Source organism: Macaca nemestrina, chromosome 15 (assembly GCF_043159975.1).
Source record: "Macaca nemestrina isolate mMacNem1 chromosome 15, mMacNem.hap1, whole genome shotgun sequence".
Taxonomy (NCBI): Eukaryota; Metazoa; Chordata; class Mammalia; order Primates; family Cercopithecidae; genus Macaca; species Macaca nemestrina.
Genome location: NC_092139.1, coordinates 94,267,664 through 94,280,337, shown reverse-complemented (window position 1 = coordinate 94,280,337; position 12,674 = coordinate 94,267,664). Strand labels below are relative to the sequence as shown.

Sequence of the window (12,674 nt, the reverse complement as noted above, 5' to 3'; positions counted from 1 at the left end):
AGGAGAATTGCTTGAAACCAGGAGACGGAGGTTGTGGTAAGCCAAGATCATGCCATTGCACTCCAGCCTGGACAATAGAGTGAAACTCCATCTCAAAAAAGAAAAAAAGAAAAAGAAGGGGACACAGTTATTCCCATTTTACAGATGGAGAAACTGAGGCTCAAACAGGGGAAGTCATCAGCCCTAAGTCACATAACCAGTGAGGAGTGGATCTGGCTACTCTCCAATTTGCCTGGACACCACCCACTAGCCCAACTGGCTCTTGTTTCATTCATTCAATAAAATGTTGTAGACTCCCGACTTTGTGCCAAGTGCAGTACTGGGTACCCAGGGTACAGCTGTGAAGCAGGCAGGCATCGCCCCTGCCCTTGTGGCGCTCACAGTCAGGGGAGCAATAAATGAGCAAATAAATACGAAATCACAAACTGTGCTCCGATCCCCGAGGGCAATGAACACCCTGTAGGGAGAAGGAGTGACAGGAGAGAGAAACCAGCACAGAAAGAGAGTAACTGGGTTTGATCCGACAAGATGGAGTCAGCATTTTGGGGTGATGCAGCCCCATGGGTGTGGGGACCACCTCGAATCCAGGTTTGTCCATCCTCCAACAGTGTGTCTTTGGGTGAGTTTCTTCACCCCTCTTAGCTTCAGTGTCTCCTCCTATAAAGCGAGGGTGGTAATGAAACTCGCAAACTATTTCTGAGCACTTCACGCATCAATGTGTCCAAACCATTCAGCACAGAGCCTGCATGAAGCAAGCACGCAGAAAACAGTACCAGCCACATTAAGTCAATCCCAGTGAATGAAGGTGTGTTTGGAGGTGGAAAAAGAAGGAACGGTTTTGCCTGCAGGAAGAGCTCACAGCATCAGCGAGTTCTTGGAATACTCTAGGCCTCAGGGGGAGATGGCTGGGGGATCCTGCATTGCTGAAAATGCCAGTGTTATCAAAATAGTGACCCTTGCCGAGAGTGGCAGGGTGGAATGGAAGCCAAAGTCGTAATTTGCCCATTTTGTGGAGGAGTAAGCTGAGGCTTAGAGAGGGGAAGTCACTTGGTTTGGCCTCTGTTAAGAAAATGAGCCCTCGGTCGGGCATGGTGGCTCACTCCCAGCACTTTGGGAGGCCTAGGTGGGTGGATCACAAGGTCAGGAGTTCAAGACCATCCTGACCAAGATGGTGAAACCCCGTCTACTAAAAATATATAGCCAGGTGCGGTGGCAGGTGCCTGTAACCCCTGCTACTCAGGAGGCTGAGGCAAGAGAATCGCTTGAACCCAGGAGGCAGAAGCTGCAGTAAGCCAAGATCGCGCCACTGCACTCTAGCCTGGCGACAGAGTGAGACTCCGAGAAAAAAAAAAAAAAAGGAAAGAAAAGAAAAGCAGGAAAGTAGGAGGGAGGGAGGGAAAGAAAAGAAGAAAAGGAGCCCTCGGCAAAAATGAAGGGTGCTTTTCCAGAGTTTCTGTCCTCAGTTGCATTCTCTCCAGTCCCTATCCTTGTCCCACCCATGCCAAGTCCTACTCAATGCCCTAAAACTCTGTGATTTCCAGAGTATCCCGTAGAGCATCCAGCCCCAAATGCCCTGAGAGGAACTGAGTTTCGAAGAATAAGCAGCGGGGGTTTGGTGCAACACCGCCATCTCCTGGTCACTCTTATGAACTACAGCTTGGGCCACGGAGCACCTACAAAGCCGACTGGACTCCCTTCCTGGAGCTACACGACATTGATATGCAACAGACTGAATGCAGAAGCAGATATCAGAATGCAACACAATCTGTCTTCTATTAAGCCAGACATTAAAGAGATTTACCCAAAGAAAGTAAAATAATGCTGTCTTCTCACTAAATTTATTTTGTTTTGGAAAATACGGTTATTCGTAATAAAGCATGTGTTATTTTTGTTAATATGCAATGGGTTTATTATTGTTATTGTGATTTTTCCATGAATTAATAAACAAGTCTTTTTAAAACGTCTCTGTTTTAATTTACAACATGGCAGAGTCTCCCTACAATAGTTTCCTTCTCCTGTTCCTGTCCCCCATCCAAATCTAGTTTTCACTCACTGCCTCTCCTGGGCTGTGCACTCTGCAGGGGTGATGCCAGTCTGCTGTGCCCTGGGCACCCAGCATTGTATTTGGCACACAGTAGGACTCAACAACATTTTGAGGCCGGGCGCGGTGGCTCACGCCTGTAATCCCAGCACTTTGGGAGGCTGAGGCGGGCGGATCACGAGGTCAGGAGATCGAGACCATCCTGGCTAACACGGTGAAACCCCGTCTCTACTAAAAATACAAAAAATTAGCCAGTAGTGGTGGCGGGCGCCTGTACTCCCAGCTACTCAGGAGCCTGAGGCAGGAGAATGGCGTGAACCCGGGAGGCGGAGCTTGCAGTGAGCTGAGATGGCGCCACTGCACTCCAGCCTGGTCGACAGAGTCAGACTCCATCTCAAAAAAACAAACAAACAAAAAATTTGCTGAATGAATGAAACAAGGGCCAGTTGAGGCTTGTGAGTGGTCAGTATCCACAATGCCTTTTTAAAAAACACCTGCAACTGGCCCTGGCTGCCCAGAACACTTCTCTGAGAAAAAGGCTGAAAATGCACCCAAGTTCCCAAAGATAGGTAGGCGATCAGCTAGCACTGTGTGTCATATGGCAAGAATGTAAAGGAGCCTGAAGTCAAAATGTTGAGAACTGCAGTGATACAGTGCTGTGGACAGGGTGGTCAGGGGAGGCCTCTATGCACAAATGATGTTCAGCTGAGAGCCACCAAAAAGTCCGCCATGTGAAAAGCAGAGGGACATACATTCCAGGTGATGGGAACAGCCAGTGCAAAGGTAGGTACCCAGGAGAGAACAAATAGGTGCAACGGTAAGAGAAAGGCCAGCAACCAGGCATCCCAGAGGCTAGGGCAGTGCCCACTGTACAAGAAGGACTCAGTAAACAGCTGCTGGGTGAATAGAGGGAGGGAGAGGAGGAAGAGAAAGGAGGACTGGGAGGAAGCTCTCTTCTTGTTAGGGGTCTTGTAGTCTTTTGAGGGCAGGGGGGCTTACAAGTTCTGCCAACCATGGGAGATTCCCAACGCTTCTTACCATGCCTTGAACACTGCTGCACAGACCAGCCTCCACTTCTTAGCTCAGTCTGTAACCTCCTCTGGAGTGTCCACCCTGCCCCGCCCCAATATCCTATCAATATCCTCATCTCCTACCGAACCAGTCCAGTGAACCTTGGAGGAGCCACTCCAAAATGCCCTGCACCACCATCGCTATTTTCTCCTAATTGATTGACTATTCCCTATCCTTCAAGGCTCTCCTCAAGTTTCGATTCTTCCAGAAAGCCATCCCTTACTGCCCCCACCCTCACCTCACCTCCCCCTGACCTCCTTTCCAACAGTGCACCTCTGGCCCCCAATGCCATCATCTGGTGATAACACAGAATGAGGTTTCAGGGAACACTTGCAGGGCATCAAGCCCTGTCTCAGCTCTGTAAGAACCCTTGGGAACCTTCACAATGGCCCTATGAGGTGGGAGTGGTCTCCCCATTCTACAGAGCAGATGGAGGCTCAGGGGAGGAGAATCATCCCCAAGATCTCACAACAGGTGTGTGGCAAAGCTGGGATCCAAACCGATGTTTATCAGTAGTCTCAATCCTAAGACTGACTCCAAAGTTCTTTTAAAACCTGGCTGCCCAGAACACTATTCTGAGAAAGAGCCTGAAAATGCACCCAAGTTCCCAAAGAGAGATAGGCAATCAACTTGCAATGTCTGTCAAGGATACTGAAGGGAAGAGCGGCAATGTGTGTGGCTTATATTTGCCAGTCCTTCTTGACCACACACTAAACTCTATCTTTTTCTCTGTCACCAAGGAACTCTTTGCCTCCCCAGTGAAATATAAGATCCCTAGCAATGAAAACCTGGATTTCTCAGAGCACTGCCCTAGGCACAAAGAAGGGTTATTTTTTTAAAATGCCACCAGGCACGGTGGTGCAAGCCTGCAGTCCCAGCTACTCAAGAGGCTGAAGCAAGAAGATTGCTTGAGACCAGGAGATCAAAGCCAGCCTGGGCAACATAATAAGACCTCATCTCTAAACAAAAGAAAAGAAAAATAAGTACCAATGGTGATAACGGTTGCACAACAATGTGAATGTACTTAATACCACTAAGATGTTCACTTAAAAATTATTATGGTGGTTAAGTTTTATGTTGTGATTATTTCACCAAAATTAAAAAATAAAATACCCCATTATATTGACTTCCAGGGTCACTCTTGAGGAAAGGCTGACTCCCTGAAAGAGCCCACCCCTGCTCCTTGAAAACACGACTGACTGCCCCTCTCCCCTAAACAGCACATCCCTTCTGCTTCATACGCTACAGTCATGTTTCCAGTGTGAATTGAGTTTTAATAACAAAATGGTATTTTATGGTATTTTACACAGAAGCAGCTACATTCATGGGTGAAAACAAAAATCCAGGTGACACTCCTTTGCTGAATCCAAGTAAAAATCTGATTTTTAATCTACAGAGAAACTTCTGCCCACACATTCAGCATCCCCTGGAAGTAATGACATGGAAAACAAACATCTTTTCTGGTCTGTTAAAGTAAAACAATGGGTCCCTGGATAGACTCTCAAGAGAGCCTTTGTTGGGATGGAAGCAGTCCCCCACCCTGAGAGCATCCCCCAGCTCAATATGTCACCATGTACGCCAGCATAGCCCTCACATTGGGTCCACAGCACAACCTATTAAGAAAGGATTACGACACCTGTTCAGATTCGGAGGCCAATTCCTCAGCTCTAAGATCCTGCTCATAGCAAGCTTGATGTTCAGTAGACTCAAGAGCAGACTGAATGAGGGAGGGGTTGAAGAGAATGTGCCTGCTTGGGCTCAGCCTCCTCTAATATTGTCAAGATGCACACACACATGCACGCACGCGCACACACCCTCCTTGAATCTCACAACCATCGCCAATCTCTACGTTGGCCTAGTCCCAATCTTTCTGCCTCTGGGAACAAAGGTTCATTACCCACCAAAGCATATTTTTCCCTCTCTGGGACCAGGATCAGCCTCTTGCAAGCTTACTCCACACTTGTATCTCCCCCCTTGCAGTCATGCATGACAAACGGGCTCCCTCCCCAGCGGAATTCTCTTGTGGACTTGCAGCCTATGACTGTGTTTCCCCTGGTCTTTTCTCCAGGGGCTTCCCACCACCATGGGATGACATGTTTTCAAGATTGCTCCCCTTCCGAGCCTTTACTGTCGCCTTGGTCCCCTTTACTTTCCAGTCAGTGCAGAGCTACCTCCAACGTGGTAGGCATGTACGGATTCTGTTCATCAAAAGGTGGACCAAAGGGTCTTCCTAGTTACAAAAAGTTCTGCTCAGTTGTGGCCAGTTCTGCTAAAATGTGGCCAGACCCCATTGCAAACTCTTCTGAGTTCCACCTGGGCTGGAAAAGCCAAATGGCCAGCCTAAAACTCAAATCCACTATCTCCCTTTCTCAGATCATATCCATGGCTCCCCAAGGCCTAAGGTTAAAATCTAAACTCCTTGGCAACCAGACCCGGAACCATGCACATTTCCCCTATCTCCTGCTACATTCCACATGAACCTTCCAGAACCTCTTTGGATCCTCTCTGATCCCCAGAAACTGGTGTCCACCACTCTCACTGCCTGGAACTCAACCCCACCCACACTCTACCCAGCCAGAGCTCAGCTTAGAGGCCTCTCCAGAAAGCCACCCCAGGGTGGATTAGGTGTCTCTCTGTCCCCATTCCACCCCCCTGTACCCACCCAACACACTAGAATTAAAGCTCCTAAAGACCAAATGGTGTTTAACTACCACTACATCCCCAATGCCTGGCACATGACTGGCACAGAGTAGGTGCACATCAATGTTGTCTGTCTCCTGCGTGTTCCCAAGTCCCCTGACCCATCATAACACCATCTCACTGAATCACTATCTACTTCACCAACTCTCCCACTAGGATCTAAAAGCACAATGATGAAAAAGCCCAGGTGCAGGTCCCAGCACCCAGAGCAGTGCCTGACACATAGTAGGTCCTTAGCAGCATCAAATCTTTGCAGTTAAACAAAGAGGAGTTTCAGGAATAGGAGGTGTTTCTGAGCTTCCCGCTTTGAGTGAAATGGGGTAAGGCAGCCACTAGAGGGTGGCAGGCAGGCACTTCCTGGGTGTAGACTCTACCCCATCCAAGGTCCCTGCCAGCAGCCAAGGCATCTTCTCAGAGCTCTTCCTAAGACATCTTTTCTCTCTTGTGCCCTCTGCAGCTCAAGCCTCTGGATCACCCTTCAGCCCTTACTGCCAACTACAATCGGTTAGCTCTGAGTCCACAGTTACCAGAGAAAAGGGCCCTCAGCACGGGACTAGGATTCAATGACCCAAGCAACCTGCCTGTAAGGCCTCCAAGCCAGCCTTTGACCTATTCCTAAATTGATCCAATCCTCCAGGCCCTGCCTTGAGCTGTCTTCTCCCACAGACTCTGACTTCCAGACTGAGCCAGCAAAACCTTGACCTAGTGCCACCTCTTACCTGCACCTGGAATCCCTGGCTTATGCTCCCTGCCCTTCCACTCCCAAAGGACGTTCCCTCAGTCTAAAGAGATCAAAAGTCCCTTCCAGAAAAACTCCCGTTTCCTCGGTGCAGCTAAATTGCACAGAAGAGTTTATGCTAGAAGAGCTAAAAGTTAGAAGAGGAAGCTCAGACAGTTTATACTACTAACATGTAAATGACTGATGGAATTATAACCCTTCTGAATACTCTGATCTAACGCTTTATGTCCTAGAGCTTCCAAAACACAACGTCCCCAAACGAAGACTCTAGGCCCTGGCCTGGGGACGGGTGACTCTATACAAAATGGCATATGCTCTGTAGACACCAGACAGGTATTTTAAGGTTTATCAGAGCTGCATCTACTTGTGCAAACTATTGGAGCTATAAGGCTATACTGTTTAAAGAACTGAAACCAAATGCAGATCACGAAGAGTAAAGACACGTCCAGTGGCCAAAACCTTGCAAGACTGGCTATACTTCTGACTCCAACTTGGTGGGTACCATTTGCTCCATCAGGCCTGGTCCACACTTGAGCCCTGGCACCTCCCTTAGAAAACTACCATCTTTACCGACTTCTGATTGCTCTCAGAGCAGCCACCACGTTTAAAATTATCTACACTTTTCCCTGTGCTAGTCAAGTTCAAACCAGTGTTAGCCCCTTTCCAGCCATGCCGACATCCAAGCTGTTAATTAACAGTAACAAGGAATGTTAGACCTGTTGTTAGTCAGAAAGAAATCCACAAGCCATTAGTTTCTGCTGAAAGGAACAGACCAGGAAGGCAGGAGTTAGTAAAGGTGAAGGAAAGGTTAATTAAGAGCCGGTCAGGGCCAGGCCAGGAGCCTGGAGCCCCCAGACACACCAGGTTGGTTGTTAGTGGTCAGCCCCTGGGGCAGTCAGGGTGAGGCAGGGATTAGCTGGGTGACAGCAAGAGTTAGTGCAAGGGAGCCAGAGATTAACCCAAAGAAACCAAGGTGCCTACTGGAGGTGAGGCATGAAATCACCCCCAGGTGTGGCCCTGGCTTAGCGGCTGGCGGGCTCTGGGGGAGGCTGGCTGAGGCAGGGACGTGGGTGGGAACAGAAAGCCAGGGATGCATTCCTGGCAGGCCTGAGCAGCTGCGGGAACCCTGTGAGCCCCAGAAGTTCATTTCTTGCTCCCCACTTCTCTCTCCTGCAAACTCCGAGCCCGGGGTAAAGTTGCTTCCCCTTCCCAACCCTCCTTTTCAACAGGACAACTAACGCCCTCTACCTTCCGTGCGTGGAATGGATCTTTCCCAATGACTTCCGGTCACGGCCCCACGTCTACTTCCGGTGGGGGAAACCCGCCTCTCTCAGCTCCAGAGATGGAAGAGGCCTCTCTAGCTGACTTCCTGTGTGGGAAAGAGCCCTCTCACTGACTTCCGGTGTCAGAAATGTCCCTCTTCTCGGCTTTCAAACATGGGAAGTGTTCCTCTGACCTACTTCCTGTGTACTAAATACTCCACTCAGTGGTTTCTAGTGTGGGAAAGACCCGCTTCATTGACTTCCGGTGTAAGAAAGGCTCCGCTCTCTGAATTCCGGTGTGGGACACGCCCCTCTGCTAATTTCCGGTGACGGGCACGCCCCCTCCTGCCTTCCTCGTGGGACACGCCCCCCTCTTCCTGTGCAGGACAGCTTCTATCCCTGTCACTTAACAATGGAGAAGATTCTTCCCGAGCTTCCTTCCAGAGAAGGACACAAAAGCTCAAAGCTCCACAGTCTAGTGTCTAGACCCACAGGCCTCCACACTCACGTCCCAGAGGTTTCCCTGGTCCCACCTACTCCCAGTGGCAACCAGACTTCTGCACAGAGGAGAGATGTCATACTCAGAGTGCAGCCTCCCCCATCCACAGGACCACCTCCTCCTCCTCTGAGTCTTGTTAATAGGGCCATCCCCTGCCTTAGACCTGGCCCAGTGGACTCTGATCTTACAAACAGCCAATATGGGGCAGCAAAGTGGGACATCTGTATACAGGGCCAGTAGTCCCAAGTCATCTGCTTGCCAAAAGGAGGGGGACCAGCCCCCGGGGGGAGCCCAGAGCTCGGCAGGGCTGGGGTTAGTAAGAAGAGAAAACAGGGTTAGTAGGGGCTGGGTTAGTAAGTCAGAGCACAGCACCAGCGGACAGGGCACCTCAGCAGACACACACAGGAGTCGCTAGGAGAAAAGGAAGAACGCACGCAGGTCCGTTAGTTTGTTAAGGGATGATCGGGGTGCAGTTGAGGTACCCCGGGGTTAGACGGGTTAGTAATCGAACAAAAGAGTTGCCTACAGAAAAGAAAGCTGAGACGGAGGAAGAATGTGGGGAAGTGACAGTCAGGGATTCAAAGCAAGTGTCTTGCCCCAGGCAGAAGGATCTGTGTGCAGAACACCCAGAGAGGCCAGGGCCTAGGCAGCAGACGTGTTCAACCAGGTTTGGGGGGCCTTCCTCCACCCTCATACATTTTTTTAAAAAAGTATCTGCCATGTGCCAAGATCCTTATATTCACGGGAATCCTCACTGCAACCTGTGAGGTATCAGAACTCGCATTCTACCACTGAGGAAACTGAGGTTGAGAGAAGTGAGGTGACTTACTCAAAGTCACCCAACAGGAAGTGGCAGAGTTGGTGAGTCTTATTTGCATTCCCTGTCCTGGAACGTGGGTCTGCACAAAGATCCCAGCCCATAGGCAGAGCCTTCTGGAGCCTTGGCTGCCCCCATATCCCAGCCCCTTGAAAGGCCCATGAGCTGCATGGTTAGTAGGATCTGGCTGCGGGGGGGTGGTTAGTAGGGCATGCTCGGGCCTGGTTAGTGGGTTAGTTGGTTGGCAGAAGGCCAGGCACCTCGCCACACGCCACAGCGTCCCGGCTGAGCCCTGGGTTAGTAGGTTAATCACACCATGCAACATTGCCCCGGCCCCTCCAGCTGCAGCTCCAGAGGCCTCCCGCCCCCACCAGCCAGAGGGAGTGGGGCCTGACCAGGGCAGGGGGTCTACCTCTAAGCCCCTCAGCCCCATCAAAATCAACCCTAACCACATGGACCCTGCTCAAAAGCATGTCGCTTCCCTATTTATTGGCTGTGGGTCTCAGAGCACCCCCTGCAAATATTTCAGCTCCCTTGAAAATGGACCCGACTTGTCCTGGCTAGAAACCCCCTGCCTAGTTCTGGTCAGCCCCTCCCCAGAGGGCTGGATCCTGTTACACTCTGGCATAGACACACGCACACCAGCATCTCTCCGCAAAAGATCTGACACCCGTGCTCAGTAAGCATCTCTTCCATCACCGACTGTCAGGCCTCTAGTTGCTCCAACTATTGGCCTGCCCTCCCCCTCTAAAAAAAAAAAACAATAACAAAAAACAAAAAAAAAACTGCATCAAGCTGGCCTGGCTCCTGGAACCAAGTTGAGACTCCCCACACCCTCCCAGTCGGCTTCCTTTTCAGCCCATGCCACAAAGCACCTAACTGTACCCTAATTATGCCATCTTCTATCACTGCTGTACTTTTCCCATAGAAACCCCAGCCTAGCATCTCCCACAGTTCTAAACGATGTTCCATGAGAAATGGATTCTATGGCCATAAAAGTCAAGGAACACTTCATCCTATGCCCTGTCCCTGAGTGTTTGAATTTTGCAGTAGAATTTGAAATTGAACCTGCCTTTCTTTTTTTTTTTTTTTTTTTTTTTTAAAGGAGCAATGATGACATTTCCTAGAACTTACTTTGGGAATTTAGAGGGTCGGGTCTCATCTCAGGCAGATCTTTCTCATCCTTCAAGGCTCTGGTTGGTACAGCTTGCTAGGAAGCTGTTCCAGACTGCAGCAGCCCTCTGTGGGGTCTGTCTCGCACTTCCCAAGCACTCAGAAATTGTGCCTTAATAGACAGTTTCATGGCACTGTCCCAGTCTCTGATTCTCCATGTGAGCTGGTTTTATCCCATCCAGCATGGCTGTGAAATCCTAAAGGTTCGAACCCTGGCATTCTTCACCTATGTTTCCCCCAAATGGCTAGCACGGGAAAGGGCCCAAAGTAGGTGCTCAGTGCTGATGAGAGAGGAGAATTCAGATACCCCAGGAAGCATTCTGAGTTACTATGGAGGCCATGAAATGCTGCCACCTCCCCAAGCTATTTAAAGAGTGATATTAGGAAAATAGGTAGGGAAAGGCTAATCAGAAATGCCTCTGGATCAGAAGATGCTGAGTTTTGAAGTCCAGAGAGCCAAAAAAAAAAAAAAAAAAAAAAAATAGATAAACCCTAAGTCTATATTCCCAGATGGATAGGAGCATTTACTGAATATCTGCTGGGAGTCAGGCACAGTGCTAGGCACACGACCTCACTGAATCCTCCCTGCACCTGACAGGCGGGCACATGCCTTCCATTTCACAGAGCAGGGGAGGCTCAGAGGTGAAGTAACTTGCCCAGGGTTGTAGCCCAGGCCCTTCTCAGGACACGGCTCTCCCAGGGGCTCCGCCTCCCCACACTGAGCCCAGCCAGTTCCATATGTCCTCCGAAGCACTCCGAGCCACCCCAGCCTGAAACCTGCCACTCTCAGTGTCTGCTTCCCATACCTCTGTTCCTCTTCCCCGTCCCTGGGGTGAGGGGCGGGAATTCTGAAGGGGAGATGGCTCTGGCTTTCCATGTTTGCGGTGACCACCCTGCTAAGGACTGAACGGAGTCCCCTCCCCCAAATGCATATGTTGAAGCATTAGCCTACAATGTGACTGTTTTTGGAGATGGGACTTTTAAGGGGTTAAGGTTAAATGAGTCCCTAGGGTTGAGCCCTAATTTGATGGTATTAATGTCTTTATAAGAAGAGGAGGAGACACTGGAGCTTGCTCGTGCTCTCTGTCCCTCTCCACAGAGAAAAGGCCATGTGAGGACATAGCAAGAAGGTGCCACCTGCAAGCCAAGGAGAGAGGCCTCACCAGAAACCAACTCTAACACCTTGATATGGACTTTCCAGCCTCCAGAACTGGGAGAAAAATTCCTGATGTTTAAGCCATCCAGTCTGTGGCACGGTGCTGTGGCAGCCCAAGCCGATGAATAGTACACACCACTCCCCTTTCTGGGAAAAAGGACATCTGGCTTTTAAACTTGCCTAAGGGAGGCCACAAGCCGCTCTCTTGCAGACACTGGGACTGTCCCCTCTGGAGGGAGCTGGAATTGTGGACTGTGGGGCCTGTCCTGCCACCTTCTGCTCCCCAAGAACACAATCCAGGAGCAGTGCAGCTGGAAGCAGGGATCTGATTGGAGGAGAGTGTCCTGAGATTGGGCTAAGGTGACCCCTCAATCCTTTGGGTAAGACTGGTTCCCTTTGGATGGCAGGAAAAAAACCCAGGGCCGCCTGTCTCTTTCTAGTGAATTTCCCTGGCCTAGATCTTATCTCTTAAAGACCTTCTGTTTTCAGGATGGTGCACACTCAGTCCCTCTAGCTGCCCCTCCCAGAGTTCAACAGCATAGGGGGAAGGCTCCAGCTCCTCCCAGATCCTGACTGTCTCCTCTTTGTAACCATCAGGGAGAGGAAAAGCATGGAAAAGCCCCACCAAGGAAGCCCCACAAAATGACAAATATGCACAGAGCAAACAGAGACAAAGGACTCCAGCCAGCGGCACCCAAGGAACTGTGTCTGCCCTCTCCCTGACAGCCCCTCCCTGACTTCCATCATGTTCCTGTCCCCATCCTGTAGGGTCCTTTGAGACCCAGCCTTGGGGAGAGTGTGGTCAGTGGGGCCTTGGCCCAGGCCAGGCTCTGTCTGGTCACCGGCAGAAACACAAGGAGGAATCAAGTTCACATGGGGTCAGGAAAGGGCCCCCAGACCCAGACAATAGGGCCACAGGCAGGGCCCGAGCAGGTGAGGAGGGAGTAGTGGGCTGCCAGGCCTCCCTCATACCCCTGGAGTCATCCTCCAGAGCCAGATCCAGTCGTCCACTGAGCATCAGCCAGGAAGAGCTCCTATCCATGGGAGGCTCCACCCCAACAGGTGAGGAGGATGAGATCTTCAGGGAGTCACCCAGGGGGCTAGAAAACCACCAGAGTCTGCCTGCTAAGTTACTGTGGCCAGAGTCCAAGGTCACCCGAGGTCCAAAGAGAAGGCCAGGCCAGGAGTCCTGGCGATGCGGCCCAGATGGAGCCAC

The 12,674-nt window shown here is 50.5% G+C and overlaps 1 long non-coding RNA gene across 4 annotated transcripts in view; it reads right to left on the bottom strand.

Moving 5' to 3' along the window:
• The window catches only part of LOC105495725 (uncharacterized), a 41,754-nt gene that overhangs the window by 27,185 nt on the left and 1,895 nt on the right, over positions 1–12,674 (bottom strand). For all 4 annotated transcript variants that reach the window (XR_011614026.1, XR_011614027.1, XR_011614028.1 and 1 more), the window contains exon 3: positions 1–12,674. This exon is cut by the window's left edge and continues 21,810 nt beyond it. This is a non-coding gene — a long non-coding RNA (uncharacterized lncRNA).